Source organism: Cricetulus griseus, chromosome 8, assembly GCF_003668045.3.
Source record: "Cricetulus griseus strain 17A/GY chromosome 8, alternate assembly CriGri-PICRH-1.0, whole genome shotgun sequence".
Classification (NCBI taxonomy): Eukaryota; Metazoa; Chordata; class Mammalia; order Rodentia; family Cricetidae; genus Cricetulus; species Cricetulus griseus.
Window position 1 is genome coordinate 89,582,786 of NC_048601.1, and position 26,822 is coordinate 89,609,607.

The window sequence follows — 26,822 nt, forward strand, 5'->3', positions numbered from 1 at the left end:
ACCCTCTCCCTGTGGAGCAGACTGGCTTTCCTGAACACCTGTTTCATGCCACACCCCAATTTATCTTGTTGACATTATCGTCTACATCGAGAGCGCTAAGGTTTGAGGGCTTAAACCCACTTGCCCCAGACCCACAGTGCTGAATGTAAAGCTGGCATTTTAACATGGTAGGTATAACTTCCGAGTCCGCCTGTGTAAATCATGCCTATCCCAGAGGCTCAGGGTCTGTGGACAGTGACAGCTCTGATATAGGCCACTTCCCAGGCACACCACAGCAGGGGTTGCTCCCAGCTTTGTGGTTCCAGGCCATTTGTCAGACCAGATGTGAGGTATAGGGTGTTTATGTTACCAGTCCGGCTTATCTGCTATGAGGCAAAGCCTTCCTGGCTCAGATCTGTGGGTTCATGGCTTGACACGGTCATAGCGACCACAGTAAAACCACCAGCTCTGCCCAGACGCCACCTGGGGCAAAAAGCCTGAGAGGAAGTGGGGTAAGGGGGCATGTTCGTTCACATGTCAGACTGCAGGAGAGAGCGGGCCACCCTGAGCTTCCCACCTGGCCCTGTCAGTAGAAGCAGCCCTCTTCAGTTTGTTGGTTCTCCCATTCATTCAAAAGCTGAAAACCAAAATAAAATGGCTGTTGCCTCTTTCACACCCAGTTCCCTCTCAAGTGCAAATGAAGGCTCTTGGAACAGCTGTCCATCTGCTCCTCCCTATCTCCAGGTAGGGCCACCTGGAAGCCATCTCTCTCTCTCCAGCCCTGTGTCTGGATCTCCTCCAGGGAGACGCCCTTTTTTCACTCTTAGCCCCTGAGCTTTGAGCAGATGCCTACCTCTGAGGCTGGGAGATACAGCTGTGACTTGACACAGACCGATGGGAGCGTCTCATGACTGCTTCCGGGACAAACCATCCATCCATCGAGATGAGAAGAACCTTCTTCCCTAGAGCTTCCCCAAAATCATTTCTAGTCGCTTACCATCAAGGGAGGAAATGGAGAAGGTTTTGTTTGTCTTTCTGTACCTCCTGGCAGCCTACATGCCCCCACTCTGAGAAGAAAGAGCCTATGACGCACTACAAACCCCTCAGCACTGCAGGGAAAGTCCTTCACAATCTGACAAAGACCCTTAGGTCCAGCCTGTCTTTGACCTTCTTGGACTGAGCCTCTGAACTTCACACAAGCTGACCTCCTAGAAAGCCTGACTTTTCTATACCTAGAAAATTCAATCCCCCCATCCATCTGCAGTTGTGGTTCTCAACCCTCCAGATGCTTCAACGCTTTAACACAGTTCCCCATGTAGTGGTGACCCCCAACCATAAAGTTATGTTTGTGACTACTTCATATTGTAATTTGGCAACTGTTCTGAATAGAATGTAGATATCGGATATGCATGATATCTGACATGCGATCCCTGGGAAAGGGTAATTTGACGTCCAAGGGCATCTCAACCCTCAAGTTGAGAACCCCTGATCTGGAGGCATATCACATGCCTGCTCCTCAGGAAGTTCTTTAACTCTCCAGATGTTCAGCTGTTCTCTCCTTGACGTTGTATGTGCCTGGATCTTGAACTCTCTGAGTCTGCCTTCCTCACCAGACAGTAGTACCCCCTAAACATCTCCACATACCTAGAAGCTAAGGTAGAATTAGAATATAGGTTTGTTGGATGTGGGGCTGGATAGATGGAGGGATGAATGGGTCATTAAGCTTAGAAAAAACTAGATGGTGCATAGCATCCTGACCCAGCAGATATTGCTTTTATATCTGAACGATAGTAAATAACATTTCAATTGGTTCTTACTATAGGTGTAATTATACTTATTAACTGATAACTTTATAACAATAAGTTTCACTGTTTATATCACATAACCCTTTAATGAGGGAAGACTGACCAGCTACATACTTCCTGACATCAGCTGTGAAGGGGTCAGTCGTGGATGTCCCGCAGTAGAGAAGGACAAGATGCCCACACACCTCATTTCCTTTCTCACCTTTCTTTCTTGGGTACACAGCTAAGTTAAACTTCCTACCTTCCTTTGCAGTTAGGTTTGGCCATGTGACAGAATCTCAGCCTTTGGAACATAGCCTGGTAAATTAAAATCACCTCCTTGGCTAGAAGTAAATGGCTCTGAGATGCCTGGGAGGAGATGAAGATTCACGACCAGGGTCTCTAACCCACCATGTGGAACCCTGATGCAGACCCATGTCCATTATTGGACTGTAATCCGGTTATAATGGAGAAAGTTCACGTTATACTATTAAAAACAAGTGGTGTACAAGGCCTGGATTCTGTTAGCCTGAGATCTGATTGCTCAATTTGAAGGATGTTGCAAACATCCTTGTTGTTAAACACATTTATTGTAACATTTTTTTACAGTATTGATTATCTAGAACTCATGCCATCCCAATCATTTTATTGGATTTTACTATTAAGTACTTCTCTTAAATCTTATAAGATATATAAGATATAATATATCTTATATATAAGATATATTATGTAAGATATATTATATAAGATATAATCATATCTTATATAAGATATATAAGATATAATATATTATCTTATATCTTAAGGCCACATTCAAGGAACTATGGTGTACTGTGGACATTAACAAGCATTTCTTTCCAACTTTGCATTCAATGATGCCATACTGAGGACTTGCAGTCAACCACAATGGCAGCATTTACACCACAGAAATTGGCAAGCACTGTAAACCACGTTCCCCTCCCCTGAAAAGGTTAAACATTTGCCAGTGCACCCATTTCAGCTTCACCTGGCATGAAAGCAAATGCCGTGCAATACACCGACTCCAGGAGAAGAGATCATAATGAACTAAGTCCACCTGGTTAAATGGACCTGGGCATGCACGAAAGGTAGCCTGCGTGCCCCAGCAGCAGCCAGAGCCCTGGCAGTCAGCTAGCCAGGCTGGTGCTCCACATGGCTGAATTCGACTTTACATACTTGAGGTCCCTGCTGATTCTCAGAACGTGAGATTACTATGACAGGCACAGCAAGTTGTTACTGCCTGTTTTCCCATGGTTTGAGTGACTCGTGAGTGAGACTGGAAATAACTGAGTCTCCACCCATAGCCCTGCCCTAAATTAAGGGAGGAAATTTCTCCACGTTTTAATTCTCAAAAGCCAGCATATCTTTTTGGTCCCAGTCTCTGAACTGGACCTAATGCAGAGAGCAGAGAAGCTAAGAAGGTTTGGGAATCGGTGGCCAAGGCAAGTCCTGGGCTGCAGGTGTGAGGACAGCAGGCTTTGGGCCAGAGCCTGATCCCAGTGTTTGGAATTCACCAGGTTTACACATGGCAAAATGATCCAAATAATTATCCTTTTGTGGAAGCCATAATATTTCACTTAGAGGAAGGCAGTGGGATCCTTGGGCAGCTCGGCTCTCCTCCACAGGATAGAAACTGCTGAAGTAGACCCCAGAGTGCAGGGCCATTTGCGAGAGACATCGCACAATTCACGGGACGTTTCGTTGCAGACACCGAATGAACTAATTCTGCTAATAGAGTATTTGATTTAATGGCACATTAAAGGGGAAAGGGGAGCGCAGAACACATCCTTCAGCTCCGTGGCTGATGGGCTACTGTAGATATCATAAGAGAGGGAGCCAAATTCTCTCCTGCCTCTCTCACCCCAGCAGAGGCCGGTCATTTTGCAAGTCAGGTTTGGCTCAGCGACCTGGAATAGAAACCTAAGTTTCTCAGGTTTCTGCACAGAGGTTTGGATGCTGTGGAAGTCACTCAGCCCACAGAGCCCTGACCTAGCTACTACAAAATGAATCATCAAACCTTGCCACCTCATGCCAGAATAGAAACAAATCAAAGGAATCAGGGCCACTTAGGGACATCAAGACTCTGCTGAGTCATTTGGTTTTGGTCTTCTGCCCTTTGATTCCTCCTGCCACTTCCAAGGCTCCTGATGTGTTGGGCCCTGCTCCCAGCTGTTTACATGTGTGCCTGGGTTTATTCCTGTTCTGTGGTGTCCCCTGGCTGTGAAGTGCTGTTGCCATCCTGTTCATCAGATGAAGAATCTGAGGCATAGAGAGGTAAGGTGAACTGGTGTTAGCTGGTGTCACTCAGGGCACAGGGCAATTCACTTCTGATCCCTCTAACCCCAGAGGCTGTAGTGACCTTCCAAAGCCTTGCCTTCTCCACTCTACACTGAGGAACTTAGGCACACCATCACTCCAAAAACAAACAGATACATAAATAAGAACCACAGATACATGGATAGATATCCCAGTTTTTCCATTTCAAATCTAATCATTCCATTTCTAGAACCTGTTTGCCTAAGACAACCCAATGTGAGTTTTATGTTTTGTTTTGTTTTTTTCTCAAGAAAACATTGCTATCTTTTCCTCCACAAGAGCCAGGTCTCAGCACTAACTAGAAAAAGTAGCAAATCTTGCTTTCAGTTGGCTGGTTTATTCTGTAACTTTTCAGGATTGAAACTAGAGTGTGATCTGGGCAAGCCCCTCAGAGGGCTTCCCTACAGACAAGAGCTGACCTTCATAGTGTGGCCCAACACATCCTTCATGGATTGTCAGGCCCAGCTCACCTCTTAGCCCAGGACCCACACCTTTCTCTGACCTGCAATGTACACACAGGCTATTGTTATGTGTACTCTTCAGGACTTTGCATAGGTTACCATCTCCATCCTGTGAAGCTAAACTCATAAACCTTGCTGCTTCACAGTCAGCTCTTCCAGACAGTCACAGTGAGGTCTCTGTCTCCTTGCTATGTCTAGGATGGGAATTGCTTCTCTCTGAATTTACTTGTGTCATGGCATCTGCCACACCCTGGACCATGAAGACAGAGATGAAGGTCTATGTACCGTCTTATCCTCAGTACCTGACACAGAGACTCACCTTGAATAGATAATAGAATCACCAAGAACATTTGATTTAAAGGGTCACTGGCAGATAGGGATGAGGCCTATAGTGAGTTGGGTGTTTTTCTCTGTCTCACCTGGTCCCACTGGACCGGTTTCTCTCCCACCCTCCAGCTCCCATAGCATCTTATAAATAATCATTCTGAGGCTTAATATTAATTATAATTGTTTGGTTGATGACTCAGGCTTCCTCCTGGCTAGCTCAATATACAAATTAACCCATTTTTATTTATCTGTGTATCACCACACAGCTGTGGCTTACCGATAACTTTCTGGCATGTTACTCCTTCAGTGTCTCCTTGACTCCATCTTCTTTCTCTCAGCCATCTTTGTCTGGATGTCCCACCTGGATTTATTCTGCCTGGCCATTGGGCAAAACAGCTTTATTCATCAACCAATAAGAGCAACACATATTCATACAGCATACAGAAGGACATCCCTCATCGAGGTCAGCTGATTGAACATATGGATGACCAAAGGGTCAATGAACACACCGGAACACACCACTTCAGCTTCAACCAGTGGCCACTTCCACAGGACACATGTAACTCACTCTATCCTGAGGAGCTCACAAGTTGCTCATCAAGTGTCTTAGTCACCCACTGCAACAGGAAGCTGGGAATTCCAACAGCCTGTTTGTTGACTTCCTGTCTGACACTGAGACCATAAGAGAACTGCTTTGTCCAATACCCACAACGGGGAATCGTGACTCCTCCCACAAGAAGAATCTGGAAGATGATTCTGAGGTCTCCAATCCCAATTGCAAATGATGTCCCCACAGGAGCCAAAGTACAGGCTTCATCTCACCTTCTCTTTCAGCTAAGAATTCTAGAACGCTTGGTGGCAGGAAGGGCTGATAGCATTAGCCAATGACCAAAGCATCACTACCATATGGTAAAGAGCTCATTTGCTGTGGTGGATCACAAATGTCCCCCAGAGGCCTATTTGTAAGAAGGTTGGTTTCCAGCTTGGTGCTACTAGGTAATAATGGGAACGTTAAGAGCCATGGCCTAGAGAAACATCTTTGAGCCACTGAGGGTGTACCTTCAAAGGGGACCCTAGCCAATTCTTTACTTCCCTTTTGTTCCCATCCATGAGACTAATGTTTCCAATGTGCTGTCTCACCATTGGCTCAAAGCCACAATACCTGTCACTTGTGCACTGGAACCTCAGAAACTGTGATCTAAAATACTCCTTTCTCTGTGTGTAAGTTGGTTCTCTCTGGTATTTTGGTATAGCAATAGAAAAATAACTGATGAATAGCCTAACATAGGCTGTGTCTACGAGAGAAGATTCCAGACCTCTGACCAGGTCTGAGAGGCCGTTCAACCCAATCCCATTCTTCTATTGTTAAGATCTCAGGAGTGAGAGAGTGGAAGAGGGAGAGAGGACCTTTTGTCCTTGTTTGGAGGCACAAAAAGCCAGAAGTCCTACAGAGTCTAGCTTGAGAAGCCTGATATCACAGGCTATAAAATAGTTGGAGATCTCTTGCATTTGAAAAATCACAGCTGCATGCTCTGCCTTCCAGCACCAGGCAGGAGAAATGAGACAAAGAAGCTCTGAAAATAAATCTGATTCTCGCGGCTCCAGATAGCCGACAAGTGTTCGTCCATCTGCCGCAAGCACTCACACTGTGAATTCATTGATTTGGTAATACTCTTGCATAATTGATTGAGGACCAGGCTGGCTTCTTGCCTCCATGTTTGCTGTCTGATATCTTCCCAGAATCACTCTCTCCCCTTTGTGTGCGGTAAAGAAAGGAGAAACCAAAGATTTTTTCTGTCGGTTTCTGATGAACTGACACACACACACACACATCATTGGTTCCCTGCAGTCAGCACAGTGTCCTTGAATGGTGGTGATTGTTGGCTGTGTGCTTTATTCCAATAAAATATTTCTCTCCGTCTTCACAACACGGTAGATATCATCTCCACCCCGGCTGTCCCATTGTATCAGCCAAAGGACTGTTGACATGCCTGAAGACTCTCCCTGGGAAGAGAGCCTGGCAGCTCTATGTACTGACACAGAACACTGCTAACTGCAGGATTGTCTTATGAGATATTAGACCAGGGAATAATACTGATCCTTCCCCTCTCAGCAGCCACAACAACCCATCCGCCTCTCTGCTACTGTGACATTCAGATGTCACCACCATTTCATTAAGTAGAATCAAAACAGCTGTGAGGATTGCTGTTCAGTTTTATAGCACAAAGTAATCATAACTTACTCGGCAAAGCAGCAGACACGGCGGGGGCAGCTGAGGAGGCCATAAAAGGAGCTAACTAATCGGTGTGGGACTGGTGGGACTGGTGGAAGATAGGAGCCCCCAACTCACCAAAAGTGAGCCAGGAGCACATGACCATAAGGGGATTTACTATTGGCTATTAATCAAAGATCCACCACGGGACAAGTTGAATTCACTGTCTCAGAAACACATACGTGTAGGGAGAGAGTGGAATTCTGAGTGAATGTGTGCTGTTGCTATGGGCATGGCCATGTCAAGGACCCCAACGCCTTAGCCCCATGGGAATGGCAAAGCCTTCCCTGGATGAGGCTCAGAATAATAGCAAAAGTTTCCTTGGTCTGAGTGCAAAGGTTGACAATGTGCTCAGAAAATATCTATATAGCTTTCTCTCCCCCTAAAGACTGCTCCCACCAAGAGGCTGCTCCCCCCACCCCGAGATGAGCTACACCTGCCTCCTTGTTTAACTGTTTGCCATAGGCCCTGCCTCTATGTTTATCCGTGTGTAGTCATGCTGCCTCCTGTTCAGCTGTGTGCAACAATCCCAATTTCCTTGTAGAAAATAAACATGCTAAGCTTCCGGGATGCTTTGATTTTTCCATCTAAGACCCCAGAATGTCTGATCCCAACTTTTCTGAGTCTATGTATCTATAATTTCTTCATTCCCTCATCACCCCTAGTCATGCAAGGATGTGACTCATAACCTGAACACTGAGCTATAGCTCAGCCTAAGATGAAAGAAAGCTACAGGACATTCCTAGAGTTTGGGGTTTAGGGGACCTAGCACCTCCTGCACGTCCCCATCCCTGCCTGCACTCTCGGTCCCCATCCCTGACTCACTGGTTTCACCCTGCCCCATACACCTGCAGCCATGGTTTTGAAATCTTGAAGCCATGCCAGCTTCCTGGGAAGGACCAAGGCAGTGTAGCTTAGTGGGTAAGCTGCTGCCTTCCAAGGGAGACAGAGCTGGATCTGTATCCTGCCTGAGCCACTTGTTAACTGTGTGCCGCTGGGAAGCCCTTCATACCCCGGCTTTCTTGTCTGTACAGTCAGATGTCACTTTTATCTCTCCCAACTCCATACTTCAACTTGGGGTTTAGGCAGCCAGCCCTCACTGTGTCTTCCCTGCCAGACTTCCTGCAGCCAGTACGGCTGGGAAGTGATCTGTAAAGGTGTGTTGGTGTATAACTACCCAGGCTTTCTTACCCCTAGGGTGAAGCAATCCTATGATACCCATTCATGTCACTCCCAGGTATCCATAGCTGGACCAGGCTGTAGCTGGTCACCATGGTAACTCATTTAACAAGTTATATGTGTGGTGGTACACCCTTGGTTACACAGCAAGTCTGAGACCAGCCTGGCCTACGAGACCTCTCAGAAAGCAACAACAAAACTAAGAAGTAGTCTGTTAATCAGCTCCTTTCTTTGCCTCATTTCTTCACTCATATGCGACTTCCTGAAACCACCTCAGACCATGTGACATTTGTAGTTTGTGCATACTACACTCTGACAAAGTGAACCACTTGCTGTCCTCCAGGGTCACAACCCCAATCTCCAAAGACAACCCAGAAAACGTCTTTATCAAAAAACATTTTTCTTGACTTCCAGAAGATAATTGGGAATATTTTCACAGAGGAAAAAAATGTCCATAAATAAGTTTCAGTCGTGTATCCTTGTATGGCCTTACAAGAATTCAAGCATTCAAAAAAATGAACAAATACACACAGAAGGCTTGGGGTTCCGTGGTAATGAGATTCCTTGAGTATTAACGGTTATTAGTAGGCAGGTTGAAGTTGAGAGCTTGTTAGCACATTAAGTTGGAGCAAAGGTGTTAATGAAAGTGCTGTTTGCATTTATTTCTCATCAAGGCTAAATGAAACTGGGAAGAATAGTCAGATCCAGTTCATCTTCAGGGAAGAAAAACAATTCCGAGCACATGAACTTTTAATAGTGAGGCAGTAGCATGACAATCACAACAGTCTGATTGTGAATCCCGTTATTCCAAGCCTGGCTTTGGGGTCAGGTTGCTATATAAAGCACGTCCGTGCGGCATCTGGGAGCCACATGGAGCCTTACAATGTGGTGGTAGCAGACTGCACAGACTGCCATTTTCCAGGTGGCAGTGCCTCTCTGAAGAGCTACCGTTTTTAGGAAGGCTAATCACTCAGAGATGTGTCTCAGGGTAGCACTTGCTTCAATTCTGCCCCCCACCCCCACCCGGTGTCATCAGTTCAAAGTCAGACCCATTTCAAGGTTGATGGGCCAGGCCATCCTTGGGGAGAACTCATGATCTCTTTTCTGTTCATTTGAGGGACTTGGGAATGCTTGGGAGACAGCATCTGATTGGAACCAATGAGGCTGGTATAAAGCTTAAGGGACATTAACAAGCATGCTCTGAGTTGTCCCAGGATTTTCCTCCTCTGCTGCCCTGAAATAGAGCACTTGAGAAACTTGCCTCTTCGGGGTGGCAATCTGGCATCATACTCAAGCCATTCACAGTGAAAGGTATTTATACGTAAAAGCATATTTTGATATAAAGTCTATGGCAACCCCTCCCTGCAGTTGCTTTGGAGACTCACCAAACAGAGACCTCAAGCTGGCTGCTTCCTGCCTACTTCATTTTCCCACTCAATCCATTTTCACTGAGCAGGAGACACAAGCAGTGAAGCCAATATAGTTTTATTGGATCCAATGTACTGCCACTAAAACAAATATATGTACACTCAGGCCAATACACTTTTATTAAAACAAATAGAATTTAATTCAAAGCAGCATTCGATACGTTTTCTCCAAGCAATGAAATTAAGCTCTACCAGTACTTCTGCTCAATATGTTTTCCCAATCAAATCTATTTGAGCAAAGTGAAATATATTTATCATAGATAACACATTTTTATTAAAAACAAATTCACTGAAACCAAGTTTCCCTTTGAACTGATAGATAGAAATTCTAGCCAATTGTACAATTAGATCATAGAAACGGATGTATTTGTACTTTAGCAAAAAGCATTTCTATTCAGGGCCACTTTAAAACACTAATGAATAATAAAAGTTACTGTGACATGTCTTCAGTGAAGTTTTTTCTCAAAAGTATGTTCTTTGGAATTGAAGATCTATATCTACCATATAACAACAACAAAAAATACTTTTAAGTACTTAAGAGAAAAAAGAATGGTTCAGAAATAGGATTATAATAAAATCAGATATTTACTAATTATTTATTCTACCTATATATACTTAAAAGTAAAATTTCTTGGTGTATGCAAATTCATTAAGTCATATGTAGGGCTATTTTTCAGTTGTGTGTGCTATCATACCATGCTATTGAGAACAATTTTCCTTATCATAGTTTTAAAAAGTATTATCCAGGACCAGGGTTGCATCTCCATTGGTTGAGTGCTTTCCTGGCATGCATAATGCCTTGGGTTCAACCCCAACACCTGGTAAACTGGGCATGGTAGCACAGGCCTGTAGCCTTAGCATTTAGGAGATGAAAGCAGGAGGACCAGAAGCTCCAGGTAATTCTCAGCAACACAGTGAGTTTGAGGCCAGCCTGGGCTAAAGGAAGCTTTCTCTGAGTGTCTTTCTTTCGATCTTTCTCCTTCTGATCTTTATTATACATTATAATATGTGTTTTGTATCGTATCCATTCTCATATATCTAAATTATCTAGGGATTGTCATACAAAGTCTGGCCTGTATGGAGCAGGAGGTGAAGAGCTTGTGTGGCCATTGGAGAGAATTTCAATCTTAGTGACTAAATTATAAAACAATTCAGCTATTCCAAAGGACCAGAGAGGAGGAAAACAAGTTCCAAATGCCACCCACACTTTGGAGAACAATGGATTCAATTCAAGACAAAGTGTACAAATGTGTTCCATCTCTTTATAGACCCTTGGGTAGAAAAACACATCTGGAGAAATGCTGTCTACTCTTTACCTTCCTCTACAATGACTCCAATACTCTGTACTCTATTTCCAACTTACCCTGGGGACAGAAACTAAGGACTCTCCCCATTTTGCTAAGCATTCCAGAAAATGTGCTTTAAAAATGGCAGGTCCCTGGAACCATTTCCTCCCACCTAGAAAAGTCCACAAATAGGTTTTGCGTCCACATCATTAGGTAAGTGATTCACAGTTTCTTAGATCTGCTGGCTTTGAATGGACTACATGCCCTCTCTCAAACACAGCGCATCATGGGGGATGCCTAGGTAATGGTTGTTTTAAAAGGTGAGACATTAGAAACCCAAACAACTTGCACCCAATGGTTTGTTTAAATACAATAACATCTTCCCAAAGTATTCTATAGTATTAGCATCAATATAATACCACAAGTTGTTTCTGGAAGGGAATAATGGTTCCAGCATGCAAGATCAAGCCACCAAGGCAGAAGAGACCACAAGACCAAAGAAAGAGTCAGGCTAACCCAAGATGGTACAAGTATAATTTATTTAGGACTCATAAACAAAAACAAATGCTAGCAAGATTCAAGTTCTCTGCATCCCAAATCCCAAGGAGGTGCTTTATATATTAAATCAAAGATGGGCGACAGCCATCCGAACCTCGACTGACCTGTCTCAAATCTGTATAAACAAGTATCAGTTAAGAGGCAGAAGACGCCAGCAGTCAGCACATTCATCTGTCCCCAAAACTCTGTTCCATGGGGTCTGTGGTGACCTGGTAGAAAGAGAGAGGTTCCAATCAAGATGGCTGTCGTCAGGTTGCATTGGATCCCTGTGTGGTCATTTGAAGTGACATTATTGAGATAGTTTCTTGAGTGGGAAATATCCATGGTATATTACTAAATATTTAAGAATTGTATAGCAGTTTTTGTCTTTGTAAAATAGACAAGTGCATCTATATACAGGCAAAATCTAGGGATAGGACACTAAAATATTAGTGTGATTAAATGAATGATAAATTATAAACCTCATGCTCTCTTCCATATTTTATAAATTTGCTACGTGGAACATGTGATCCTTTTGATATTGAAAAATGCTTTTAAAGCATATATTTAAAAAAAAAACCTTGATATTAGGTAAACCTTGGGTAGGCATGAGTAATTTGAATTCTGCAACCTCTTGAAAGTCCACATTCATGCCCTGGTCTGTGTCATTTTCCTAGATGGTATTCAAAGGCTTTCTTCAACAGGTCACCCAACCCTCAAACAGGAGCTCAGGTAAAACCCCTCTTTGTCCCAGGAAATGCTATGGCTGACCCAGAACCTACACACTGTGGTTTTATCAGATAATGGGGTCTATGGTATTCAGAGGAGATTTTCCCCATTTCCCTTTGCCCTCCCTCCTCCCCCTGCCACCAGATAGCCACCAACATTTGTCTTCCACTATCCTTTTCATTTGTATTGTTTACTTATAAAAGAGATACAAAGTTAGTTTGAAAGTAGAGTTCAGTTGTTAAAAAGAATCAAATCCTCAACAAATCTGAGGATTTGGGCCATGATTATGCAAAGCAAGCTCCTGCAGCCTTCTTGGGGGCTTGGGGAACACACAGAGCCCCAGTACCCTGTACCCGGGGTGAGTGAGGTCTGAAAGTGAGCCTGGAAAGGAGAGCTGAATTTTGCTTTGCTCAGGTGTAAGTCCTTTTTCTAAGTGCTGATAAGGACACTTGAGCTTCCCACCTCGGAAGCATCTGGAGATGTACTGGGGTCCTGGAGACCTGGCAGAGGGAGCCTAGGAATGGAAGCTGCCCTCCTCCCGCTCTGCTCTTCCCTGTACCTGTCTAGGAAGGACAGCCATTCTGTGCTTCTCGGTGACATGGCTCTTTATTCCAGCATCAGTCCCCCTGCTGGCCTGTGTCCTGGCTCAGCACTTTCCTTTGCTCAGCTGTGAGGGTGGAGATGGAAAGAGAAGGAATAAGGGGAGAGGCAATGTTGGTGATAGAGAAAGAGGTACAGACCACAATGGAGCTGATGCACACCATCCGTTAAAAGTGTTTAATTAATGCTAACATTTATCTGGCTGCATGAAACCCCTGGAAGAGATAATTACCATTTATTGCATTGTTCTAGGTGAAAATACAGAAATAAATGGAATTATCAAAATTGTAAACTTTCCCGTCTTCCTAATTTAAAAAAATTGAAAACTGAAGATCAGGAAGCAAGGAGGCTGAGGTTTGATGGCTTTGGTTGGATTTGATTTTTCTTCTTTTCTTTCTTTTATTTTTCTAAGCAATATCTGCACTGAAGCTTGGAGTCAAGAAGTCTTGTTTCTGTCCTGCTAACAACATTGACATTATTTCCTCTTTTGTTAGAAGGGCTACCCAGGATCCCACTGATCCCATGGCCAGACCTTCACAGCCTGTGTTCCTCAGAGGCCAACCTCCTTCCGTCTTCACCCACCTTCAGAAACCATGTTTACATTTCCTTGGTCTTGTTTGTTTTGTTCTGGGGTAACAAGGCCTTGCATGACTCCTGGGACAGAGCTGACTGGGGGTGATGAGATAATCAAGAAAAGACAGACAGACCGACAGACAGACAGACAGACAGAGACAGGGACGCAGGAAAAAACTGGGATACACTGGACTGGCCTCTCTGATGGAGAAACCTCAGCACCCTGAACTGTTTATTATGTAGAGTTGAGTTGAATGGGCAGGTGGGGCTGTTACATGGGGATAAACAAGGAGACATGGCCTATGGTATTCAGTTGCACAAGGCAAAGGGGTTAGCTAATCTCAGTAGGAGTGGTCTCTGTGGAGTAGTCTTCAGGCTGTAAACGTCTTGGGGGAGAAAGCTATGGTGGACATTTTCTGCAACACTATCAATATCCACACTTGGATCCTCAAGGAAGACTTTGCCATTTCTCTGAGCATGGCCTGGAGAAGACTTTGTCATTTTCCCATGAGTTTGAGGCTTTGGAGACTGACATGGTTATGCCCATTTCAGCAATACGTATTCCCTTAAGTCTTCCCTCTCTGGGGACTCTCTTCACTCCCCACATTGGGACTTGGGATAAGGAACTGTTCAGTTGGTTTGCATTGTTTTTCTTGAGACTCATTCTATATCTGAAACCCACTTTGTAAACCAGGCTAGCCTCACACTTGTGTAGTCATTTGACCTCTGCCTCCTGAGTGCTGGGGTTGTAGTGTGCATAGCCATAGAAGGTTCAGTATTTTCTGATCCTTGGAAAATGCCTTCCAAGTACTGTCTAGGCCTTTGGCAATCTAACCCTGTTAGGGACCTTTTGAGGCTGACACCATTTCCAGAAATGGACACTAAGCCTCAGAGAAGCTAGCAACACAATGGGTATCACACAGCTCTTGTGTGAACAGCTAAGGTTCAGGCCAGTCCACTGACCGCTACACAAGCACACTGCATTCTTGCTGCTTTCCTGTCACATAGTAAGGTTCAGTGTGCACATGGTGGAGGAAAAGAGACAGAGGTCCACAGAGGTGACATGCTGTGCTCAAGGTCACTGCAGTTGTGCAATTACTTGGACTCTTTCAGAGTTAATTATATTAAAGTATTATATGAAAAGCTGAACATGAGGTTCTGGGGAGATGGTTTAATCAGAAATGCAAGTGTGACGAGCTGAGTTTGGATTTCCAAAACCTAAATAAAAAACTGCCATTAGGTTGGCAAGATGGCTCAGCCGATAAAGGTAACTGGGGCCAAGCCTGGTGACCTGAATTTAATCCCAGGAATTTAATCTACCCTCATGGTAGGAGAGAACCACCTCCTGCTAATTGTCCTATGATTGTCACAAATATGCCATGGCATGCACATTTCCCCCATAAGATAAACAAGTGAAAATGTCTTTTAAAAGAAAAGCTGGGTGTGGTAATACATGCCTAAAATCTCAGTACTGGGGAGACAGAGACAGTTAGATCCGCAGAGTTCACTGGTCAGCCATTAGCAGTTCAGCCAGCTCCAGGTTCAATGAGAGACACTCAAAATATGAGGTAGAAAGTGACTGAAGAATTGACCTCTTTGTCTCCACACACAAGTGCACACACACATACACACACATATACACACCCTGCACACATGCACACACACACACCCTGCACACATACACACACACATACACACCCTGCACACATGCACACACACACATACCCTGCACACATACACACCCTGCACACACACACACACACACACACACACACACACACACACACACACACACGCAAACAGAAAGGGAAGGGGAAAGAGAGGGGTCAATGGCATACATGTGGCGTAAAGGGTTGTGATTTGAATAAGAAATGTCCCCATAGCTTCATGTATTTAAATACTTGGTCCTCATTTGGTGACACTTTGGGGGGAAGATTATGGAACTTTTAGTAGGTAGAGTCTTGTAAAGGGAAGTATGTCATTAGGGGGTAGGGTTAAGGTTTTATAGCTTTGCCCTATTTCCTGTTTTTTTTTTTCTTTTTCTCTGCTTCCTGTGTGTGTGTGTGTGAATGAGAATGTGATCAACACGCTTCCTGTTTATGATGGACCCTATTGTTTCAGGCACCTGACCTGTTGCTGCTGCTAAAGGAAGCTTTAACTAAATCTCTATCATTCTATTTATGAATAAGACTCAAGATTCAAAGGCTGGGGTGAAAACCTGCTAGCTCAGAGAGGCTGAGTAGCAACTAGCTAACGTCCATGAAGACCCATGCTTCTTTATCACCAATCCACAAAACCCTGCACCACTCCAAACCTGACTGATGGTGGAAGTACTTCTGTGTATGTTTATCCTATTGATTGTTTAATAAAGTTCTGTTTGGCCAATGAAACAGCAAGTTAGACAGGACTAGGAGTCAAAGAGGATTCTGGAAAATGTAGTAGAGAAGTGGTGATCCAGGCAGGAAGTGACATAGCAAGGAGACTCATATTTGAGCAAGGAGAAACAGGAAGTGTTCCTTTTCCCCTTCCTCCTCCAGCGGTGCCATGTGAGCCACCGGCAAGAGAGGGTGCCAGTGAAAGGCATCCTCTATAAGATAAGTCTTATAAAATATATAGATTTATGATAATTGAGACTGAGCTAACAGATGAGGAATCCTAGTCATTGGCCAAGCAGCTTTGAACCTAATACAAGTTTCTGTGTATTCATTTGGGCCTAACTCGGGTGGGCAGCTGGCATAGAGCGCTCACATGGCAGTGGGGCTTGGCAGCTTTTGGCGGAAAGATTTATCGTAACAGCCCACCCTACTACTTCCAGTGTCTCTATCTCTCCCTGTGCCCTCGGATGCTCTGTGTCAACTAGCTGCTAACTCAACCTCCTGACCCAAGGTTAATTGTATTTGGTTAATTAATGCAAATACAAACTTGGGGCTCAGTGTGATCAAATATCCCCAACACTTTATTCTTCTGGAATCTTAATCCAAAAAAACCCTCTTTCTTAAGTTGCTTTTGGCCATAGTATTTTATCACAACAGGAAAATAACTAATAAAAGGGACTGATTGCTTTAAGAGAAGAAATGGGACCAAGAAGAGAGGAAAAATAGCAATAGAGGAGGGTAGTCGGGGCCCGGATGAAAAAGAAAAAGGTATAATGACGCCAAAAGCAAATCCCATATAATCCCATCACTTCACACACTAACTTAAAAAGTAAAATTGTCTTAAATAAAATAATTTAGATAACATATTTTGATATAAAAAACCTACTGCTAAATTTATTACAGTTTCTAAGAGAAAACTAATCAGTTCCAACCTCTTTCCCCATCTTTTATGTATTATTGTTCTTACCCCAAGGTCTATTAAACAGTGTAGCTGTGGTTTTATTTAATCCCCTCTCATTTCATCACCCTGCCCTCACTGGGGTGACAGTGTGATAACATGGCTCCCAAATGAGTCAACAGGGAAGAGGTGGTCCTCTCCTGCCCATCCCAGCCCTCCTTCCAATAACTTTTCTGTGTCTTTGTGTCTCCCCTATCTGTCTGGCTTGGCAAGAACTGTAGCAAAAGGATGGTGTATGACAGAAAAAAGAGACAGACTCTGGGAAACAGAAGAATTCTGAATCCATACCCATCCACGTTGACAAAGAAGGCAACTTGGCTGAGCTCCTGCCAGCTGCGGCTTCTCTTGGCTTGGCAAAATGTCAGCTGCCTGTTTCTATCAGATTACAGGCTCTACCAAGCAAAGATTCTTCAATGTTTGTTGTCTATGGAAACATGGAGGCATAATAATGCTTACTTAGAAACCACAGGCTGGGCAGGAAGAACATGGATTTGAGAACCAGGTAGACTGAAAGCTGGAGATAAACTACTGACCAACCTTTCAATCAGCAATCTTTAAAAAGCGAGCCACCCTCTCTCACAGTGGGCTCTCAGTATGCACTTTTTTTTGAGAGAGAGGGTTTCTCTGTAGCTTTAGAGACTGTCCTGGCACTTGCCCTGGAGACCCGCCTGCCTCTGCTTCCCGAGTGCTGGGATTAAAGGCGTGCGCCACCAATGCCCGGCTCAGTATGCACTTTTTAGAAGGGTTATTTATTTTTAGTCTGTGCATATGTGTGTTTTGCCTATCTTCGTGTGTTTGCCCCACGTGCATGTCAGTCCTTCTCTGGAGCCAGAAACGGCATCAGATTTCCTGCAACTGGAGTTACAAACGGCTGTGAACAGCTATGCAGGTGATGGGAGCCGAACCCACATCCCCTGCAAGAACAGTAAGTGCTCTTAACCCCCGAGCCATCTCTTCAGTCCCTATATGGATTTGTAAAGTTGAAAGGCAATATCTGAAATCGTTTATGTTGCTGGGTTAAAGAAAAAAATGATAATCTGGAATTCAGCCGCTCAGTTTGACTTTTCAACAGCATCAAAGATCCTCCTAATAGCTGAATATCACAGCGGCTAGAATGTAAGTGGAGATTGACAAGCGCCACAAGTGACTACACACAAAACGCACAGTCGGTCCTGAGCTTTTGCTAGAGTGATGTGGCATCACTTTCGAATAATGTTGATTTGAACATATCCATCAAGGCTCCCAGACTCACTCAACACAGAACCCCTGCTGAGAGAGAGCAGGGACAAATCGCTGCCTCACCCACAAAGCTCTTCAGAGCTTACCAACTAGCTAAGGTCTAACTGAGAGTCTAACGGGCCAGAAGACCACGGGCTTTTAAATATCAGCCAGGGTCTCTACTCTTTTGACACTGTGACATGACACTGTGGTCTGCATCCACAGCTGTTCTGTGCATGGAGCACACTGGCTGCAGGCTGACCACTTCTGGTGGTAGACCTGTCCAGAGGCAACGTGGGGAGGAAAGGCTTTACAGCTTACAGGCCATCATGAAGGGAGTCAGGGCAGGAACCTGGAGGCAACAACTGAAGCAGAGTTCATGGACATCCGCTGTGTACTGCCTGGATTCCAGGGCTTGCCCAGCTTGCTGTGCTGCAGCACCCAGGACCACGTGTGCGTTGCATGTTTTTGTGGTGGGGGGGGGCGTGCACTGGGCCCTCCATCATCAACCATTAATCACGAAAATGCCCCCAACAGAAGTGCCCACAGGCTATTCTCATGCATCCAGTTCCTCAGCTGAGAGTCCCTCTTAGCAGGTGACCCTGGTTTGTGTCACCTGGGCAGCACAAGCAGTAACTGAAGAGGAAGACGCGTGACATTTCACAGCTGTTTTTCTCATCACGGCTTCAGCAAAGCCATGCCTGTCCTTGTCCCTGAAGCTCTGGCGGTAGAGGGGGCTGACTTCAGCTTTAAAAGGCATTTGGGCAAATCCGCTTACATGGCTGGGTACTGTGTCTCAGCCAGAGAAAGGCTTTTTGTTTTTGCTTTTTTTTTTTTTTTTTTCCTTTCAGGAAAGAGCTCACTGTGACGGTGAAATACCAGAAACCTCTTAACATTTTTCTTGATTTCTTTAAGAGTCAACATTAGACATATTAGGAACAACAACCCAATCATTAAGCCTTCTGTGGTTCTTGTAGGAGCCAGCTCTATGGCTTTAATCAGGTTATGGCCAACTCATTCTCATCCCAGCCATTTATCTTCTTTGTTTACACACACACACACACACACACACACACACACACACATACACACACCCCAAGTGGCTTTCTTCTTAAAGAAAAAAAAGTGATCAAAATTGAGAACAAAAGGCCTTTTACTAGTTACACATTAAGTAACATCTATTTGCTTTCATTAGCCTGCAAAAAACAAAGTGGGTTGATTCTGACAAAGCCTGGCAGGTGTTACTTATTTGGGGAACTGGGTTGTTTTGTCTACAACAGGAGATGACTTAAGAGCTGAGCCCACACTGAAACCTGAGGCTTCAGGGCCTCAGAAGTCACTAGCCCATCAATGCATTTCCTCCAAGGAAGCGTCCGGCCTCAGACTGGCAGAAATGGATGTGAGCTTGTCACAGAAAGTTATGCTTTTGGGGAGGGGTTGGTTTTCAATCCCTCAGCTTTATCACCCATTTTATGGGCTGGAGTTAAATGGCAGTACAATGCAGTTTGCTCTCTTACTGCTCAGCACTAACAGCCATGATGAGCCATAATTAGAAGTAAAACCGCCACATAAATAACATGGCAGAAAAATTGCCACTGTGAGAAGCCAGACTTTGGCTATGGAAACTCCAGTAGGCCCTGCGTATCCATCACACTCAAGGGGCACAGAGTATTTTAGCCCATATTTGTCTCACTAAAGCCAAAATGGGAGCCATTTAGACTTTCAAATAAGCTTTTGAAAACAGAGAGTGCAGTTTTAAACAGATTGTCTTTTACTAAGTGTGATGTAGAAACCTATCACCTGGATGCCAGGACAGCCAGCTGCAAAGGTTGGGAGCACAATTGGGAAAAGCCAGGAGGCAAAAAAGAGGCTGCTACGCCCCCCTTACGACTCCTTGTGCTTCACTGGAGCCAGAGGATGCTTGCCCACCCAATGCAGCAGCCTAAGGCTTGCTCTGGACACCTTGCAAATGTCATTTTCATGCCCTACTCTTCGTGATGAAGTGAAAGCAGGTGACTAGTATTTTTTAATTAGTATCTCTTAGGCGTTTTACATGGATTTCCCTCCGTTCTCATCACAGCCTTAAGATGTCAAGGTAAAGGGAGAGAAAATCAATTGTATTCCATACCTGAAAGTGGTCTAAGAAATGAGGGCCAATAGCCAGAGGCTTTCTGCATAGTTTGCCAGCCTATCTGCGGGCAACAGAAAAATTAACCCTAGGACTGAAACATGAGTGACATAGAAAACTCGGAGCAAATTCTCTTTTTCTGACCCAGCCCTCACTTATCCAGAGAGTGAAAAACCAACCCTGACATAGCTCATGATAATAAGAGGAATGCCTTGAGGAGGAATATTTGTGAAAGTGAGGGTCACTTCAAATACTGGTTTAAAAAAATACTTGTCTGCTTTTTTAAATGTCTTCTACATCTTTCTGTGGATCACTCAGAACAAGTTAGGTCTGGGCCTCCTGCAGAATTAAAGGAAATGCTCATCTGGAGCCCAAAAAACCCACAGTTCTCCGTGTGCCTTCTTTTCTTTCTACCCATACAGACTCAAGCAAACAAAAAGCAAAATAAAATCCATTAAGAGCCACGTTGAGCAGTTTCATTTGTTTCATTTAAAATGTGCCTGGTATTAAACAGTGCATAAAGTTAAAAGTTCCCACACTGAACCAGCAAACACAGCTCCAATTCACATGTGAGCTTGTCCATGTTTCTATCTAGGCAGGCCACATGTGACACGGCACAGGACATTTTTAAATTGAGATATGAAGTGCTCAATTTCTTTCTTTGGAGCTGTTTTAGTCTAACAAATTTACTGCACGTCTTGGAAAACGCATAGCTTTGCCAAAGTTGGTGAGTAGCCCAGCATGGTTTATCTCCAGCCCACAGCTCTTTCCCTGAATTCAATACTGCAGGCGCAATTTAATGCAAACCCAATTTATGACTTAATGCTCCAGGGACCTGGTGGGAGATTGTTACATTATTCTTTTCTAATCCTATTTGTGTTTTAATTTGCTAAGTCTGTAATGAGGTGCATGCCTTGAATAGATTCAAGATCTTTCACATTGCTTTTGACTTTGTTTAATATAATAGATTTTATAGTTTGCATTAAATACCCAGGTGCTACGGTCAGTATTATCTCTTTATTTTCTCAACTAGAGTGAATAAAATTACACCATGAAAGTAATTGTGTACATGTTTCCTTGTTTATTGTAATGGTTTATTTCCTATTATAATTCTTGATTCAAATTACATCTAGTTCTCCAAAAGTCAATTCTCCGTGGGCTCCTACTTCCCCCTTTCATACAGTTGTAGCCGCTGAAGAAAATGGTGTATTGGCTGACAATTGATCAGTTGAGAAATAATAGAATAAGTTTTCTGGTCTAATTTATGATTTCATTAAACAGAAAGGAAGAACAGAGAGAGAGAGGGAGGGAGGGAGGGAGGGAGGGAGGCAAAAATGGGGGGATGTGCTGTGTCACTGGGTACCTGCCGCTGCTTTATTCCTGGCATTTGTGTGAAACATACCATCTCTAATCAGAATTGCACCACCCAACTCTATGGTGTGTCATTTGCTGTCCATAACTGTGTTATAGCCAATTATAGCTAAATTCTCTGTTCTATATGCACAATCAAAGGGCGTCTGGAATGCATTTTGCTATTTTCTGAATCCTATTATTGCAGACATGTTTATTATGTTCAGAAGATGGCTTTCTGAAATTACACTGAAATTGTACAACCCACCTGCCACTTACAAACAAAAGGACCTAACCCTTTCTTAACAAGGAGAAAGTTCATCCAGTCCCTGGTAACTTTTTCTCCTATAGCATTGGAGGGTTGCCCAAACTCCTGAACATTTGCAAAAGCGACCAAGTTCTCCAGCGAACTCTTATTTTTAAATTACTAACACAGCAGGTCAAGGAGGGTTACAAAACAGCTTTTGATTCCTGTGGTGGATGGATGCTGGTTGCAATTATCTTTATTAACATTTTTCAAACTATGAATAAAGTGATTATAAAACACGCCCTCAAATTCTAACTATTTGATAGCCCTGAAGTGACTCCTGAGGAGGACTGTCTGTCACAAGAATAAAAACTTCAAGTCACGGCCTTCCATTTCATTTGAGGCCATTTTAAGAGGAGAGTGGGTGTTGTAAGAAAGACACATGATATCTGTCTGGAAAAGCAGCACCTCGTCATGAATTATTAAGGGACAGAATGCACGTACCAGTGAAGTGAATGTTTTTCTTTGCCCTCTACTGAGGCCCAGACACTTAAATCCCCCACCTCCGCACCCAAACTTACTCTACCACTCGCACTTGCCTCAAAGAGCCAGGGGATATTATTACCTTTTTATTTGCTATTTTTACAGAACCTAACAAAGTGCTTTGAAAATATATAACCACTTAATTCAAGCCAAGCCTCTTCAATACGCCTTTCATTCAAGCCCTTTCTAATTTGTTTTCCCGCAGCCAGGAGCCTGGAGAAGACACAGTGATTTATGTTTTCATTTATTTACTTTATTTGGGCTTTTCATTTAAGAAAAGAATTTTTACACAACCCTCCATTCCACATCATCTCACCCACTCCATGTCTCTCTAGTCTCTCTACTGTCTCAAAGCCAGACTTCCAAGATGCTAAGTGATGTTTTGGGGGCTTTGCCCATGGTCTGTGGCTCCTTCCACCATAAGAGTGGCAATACTCAGGTTTTATTTCTACATTGGTTAACAAAGGAAATTATTACTCAACATGGAAGAACTCCCACCTGGGGGTCTAGCAGCCATGGCCTTGAGTCTTGAGTCTATTTCTTACCTGGTGACTTCAAGGGAGTCGTTCCTCTCTACAGAGATTCATTGGTCCTGTCATCCTGTCAACTAACTTATCAGGTAACTTTTGCATGTCAGCCCCTGTGCAGGTAACAGGCTTGTCAGTGCCCATAAGATGGCTGCACTCCATCTTGGCTCAAGGGCAGAGAGTTCAAAACTGTCCTCAGTAAGTCATAAGACCTAAAGGTCAAAGGCATGGATGGCTACAGTAGGATGTTTGATCTTGGCCTTGGCTGTCTTGTTCTAAATAACAACAGACCTGGTCTGAGGTGTGGCTGCTCCTATCCCTCAAGGCCAGGTATCGAGAAATTGAATCTAAGCTGTGATTACTGAATCCTTGAAGAAAAAGATGAAGAAAAGTCTCTTTGCTCTGTATACATGATACCATGTTCCCATTTTGGTTAAGGTATATAAGAGTGGTGAAAAATACACTCCTGGCATTTCACTGTTGACTGATTTGTCCTCCTGATTGTATTTCCGTTTCTTCGTCTTTTACTTGAATGCCTTTAGGTAGCCTTTCTTTAGTTCACACTCCCCTTCTCAGGTACGAACCTCTGGCTGCTCGGCTGGTTCTGACTGCAGCCCTGCAAAGACAGCTCTCCACACAGGTAGTACAGACAAGTTCCTGGTTTGCTCTGAGTTATCCAGGCAGAGAGACAGACAAGTGCTGAAAATACATGTGGTAGTTGTTATTCTTTTGTTTAAATTAGAAATAAAAGAAGAGGCGCAAGATGAGACATCAGACTATTAGACACATTAACCAGTTTATTATAGGCCTGGCAGAGTAGGGAGCCTGAGAGACAAGAGGAACAGGGGTAATGGCTGACCGCCATGGCCGGTCGCCATAGAGAGGCAGAGAGAGAGCATAGGTGGGAGACAGAGTAGAGAGAAGAGCGTGTAAGTGGGCGGGGTCTGTCTTTTAAAGGGGTCCTTTGCACCTGCGTGCAGACTTAGTTCCCATGGAACCCTGGGCCGACCAGGGTACTGCCTGAGTGGATTCTGCCAGGTAACAGAGGCAGCCCAGTGTAATGCCTGAACCTTTCAGTAGTCATGGTAACAGGAGACTCCAGAGTCACTTTCTTGAAGTGAATATCTGTAAGTGACATAGTGCAAAATAGGTTTGTTGGAGCTGGGTGTGGTGGCTCAGACCAATATCCCCAGCACTTGGGAAGTCAAAGCAAGAAAATCAACAATTCAAGATCTGCCTCTGTTGCATACTGAGTTGGAGGCCAGCCTTGGTTACTTAAGACCTTGCCTCAAAAAGGGGAGGGGCAGCTGAAATTCCTTATGACTTAAATATAAAATGCTCCTCGAAGGGTCACTCATTTGCATACTTGGTGCCCAGCTGGTGACACTCTTTAGGGAACTGTGAAGCCTTAGGGAGCTGTGTCTAGCAGAAGGAAGTGTCACAGGAGGGGTAGGCCTGAAGGTTTATTGCCTGGCCCCACTTCCTCTCTAGAATCTGCTTCTCAATCCTCCCTGGTATGAGCAAGCTCTAACTGCGAGAGTCACAAGGAGCTCCTGCTGCCAAGCCTCGCCAAGCATGATTCCCCTAAACATGAGTTAAAATAAACCTGCCCACCCTCAGGTTGCTTTATCTGGGTATTTAATCACACCAATGAGAAAGAATTAAATATGGGGTCTGATAATGTCTGCTTCCCAGAGGCCTGTATGACTCAAGGGGTTAATGTTTAATGGGAACTTCCAATTGCTGATAGCATAAAGACTTGGTTAGGAAATAATCAGGAGAGCAATTATTGTCATAGTTGCTTAAGTTCCATCCAGAATCCTTGAAGGAATTAATATCAGCACAAAGTAGCATTCCACCAGCAAGAAGATTGTCTCTGTCCTGTGGCTTAAATGCTTTTTTAAAAATGGAGATAACTAAATAATGGTTTCTGCTAAACATTAAAGTAAATATAAAGATAAATGAACTAAAATTAATAGGCTCTCTCCTGCTTAAAAAAATTACTAGCAGTTAGTCTATCAAAAACTAGGAAATCTAGAGCTGAAATGAATCAGATGGCTCAGCCGGACCCACTCTGAAGGGGGTCTCACCTCCCCCAACAAGGCCTGTATTTCTTTAGCAGAAGCATTCTGTCCTCAAAATAGTTTTGCCAGTGTTTAGATAGTAACAAAATTTAAATGCTAATACTCAAAATGCTTGAAATAAAGATTTACACATTGGACAATATATATTCTCATGGAAACATTAGAAGCATATTCTTGCAGCACAACTGGCGCTCCATGTACAACACAACAAGCCTGCTCTTCTGAGACTAAGCTTTACGGCAGTGAAGTACAGGGCCTGGGCCAACACAGTGTGGACAACAGGCTCTCCAACACAGCTTCCTAAAACAAGGAAGACCAGGAGCTGATGCGACCAGATTTTTGTTTGTTTGTTTGTTTGTTTGTTTGTTTTGTTTGTTCTATTTTGATTTTTCGAGACAAGGTTTCTCTGTGGCTTTCGAGACAAGGTTTCTCTTGGAGGCTGTCCTGGAACTAGCTTTTGTAGACCAGGCTGGTCTCGAACTCACAGAGATCTGCCTGCCTCTGTCTCCTGAGTGCTGGGACTAAAGGCCTGTGCCATAACTGCCCGGTGCAAACAGTATTTGAATACTCACAAATGTCTCAGGATAATCATATCTCTTAGTTGAACTTTATTTAGCAAATAGTTCAGTGAGTTGTTTTGGCCACCTTCAGATAGAGTCCAAGTCAAAGGTAAATTACCCTGCATAACAACACCAAATTTCAAGTTCTAGGTGCAGCCTGAGAACTCAAGTGTAAAAATGGACATTATTCTCTGTGTGTTTATTTGGGGTTAAACAGCTGTGGGACCAGGTGGGACAGAACCTCTGCCAACACAAGTTGGGGGGGGGGGGTTTTGACAGGGCAGAGTAGCTAGACAGCAGAGGGAGACATTTAGGAGATAGGCTGACAGAGACTTGCCAAGATGTAGTATGACATAGGAACTATTACCAAAAAAAAAAAAAAATTATATTCCAGCTTCATTTCCCATCTAGCAGTTAGTTATTTGCTAAACCCAGTTTCAATGTAACATCTGTCACACACATGTGCACAGAACTGTCACTCTGGGCTGTTAAATGGTATGATAGTGATTGGAGGTTCTAAAAGACACTGTCAGAGAAGAAGAAAGAATTGTCTTTGGGTCCAAGAGAGACCCAAAGGTCAGAGGTCAACAAGAACAAAGGGTTGAAGGAAACCCCACAAGAACTAGAATTGCAGAAAGCCCCAGCAAATGAGATTCACCCAGCTCATGGGCAGAGGATGGACTCCATGGCACCCCTCCTGGGCTGAGTGTTTAAGCTGCTGTTCCAAACCAGCCCCACCTTGTGGCTGCAGTAGCTGAATCAAACAGCAAGTGGATCCCCTTTTTTCAGCAATGCCCTGGGTGCATTTTGATGGAAGCCTTTTAAAGCAGGAGAACCCTGTTGTCAATGAATGGTTGCTGAGCTAATGACTGGTTGATGGCAAAGTCTCTAATGATCCAATAGTTCATTAGATTGACTGAACCGCAGGACTCTTGGAAACTCTTTCGAGCTCCTCTTTAGAGGCTTTCTGAGAGCCCCTGCTCACATGTCAGACCACTGCCCAGTTTACCGAACCCACAGATGTGAAGCCACAAGAAGAACAGGGTAGACTATGTGACTAAAGCTTGGAAGCCTAAAGGCAAATATGGAACCCACATGACAGGGCTGTGTCACACTGCCAAAGCCACTTGAGAAGCTGGAGAGACATGCTGCGAGCCAAATGAGCTCCCGATAGGTGACTACTTATGGCAGGCACTGGGTTGTTATCATGGTAGTGTGGAAACAGGGAGTAAATTCACCATTCATTCATCATTTAATGAATTAATGTTTATTAAATACCTATTATCCATATGGCAGCAGAGATAAATGTTTTCTATACATCACTCCAATATGTATAATTGCCAA

General features: G+C 43.9%; 1 pseudogene; it reads right to left on the reverse strand.

The window, feature by feature from the left end:
- Window positions 1–402: 402 nt before the first annotated feature.
- LOC100759017 overlaps window positions 403–26,822 on the reverse strand; it is a 29,684-nt pseudogene continuing 3,264 nt past the window's right edge.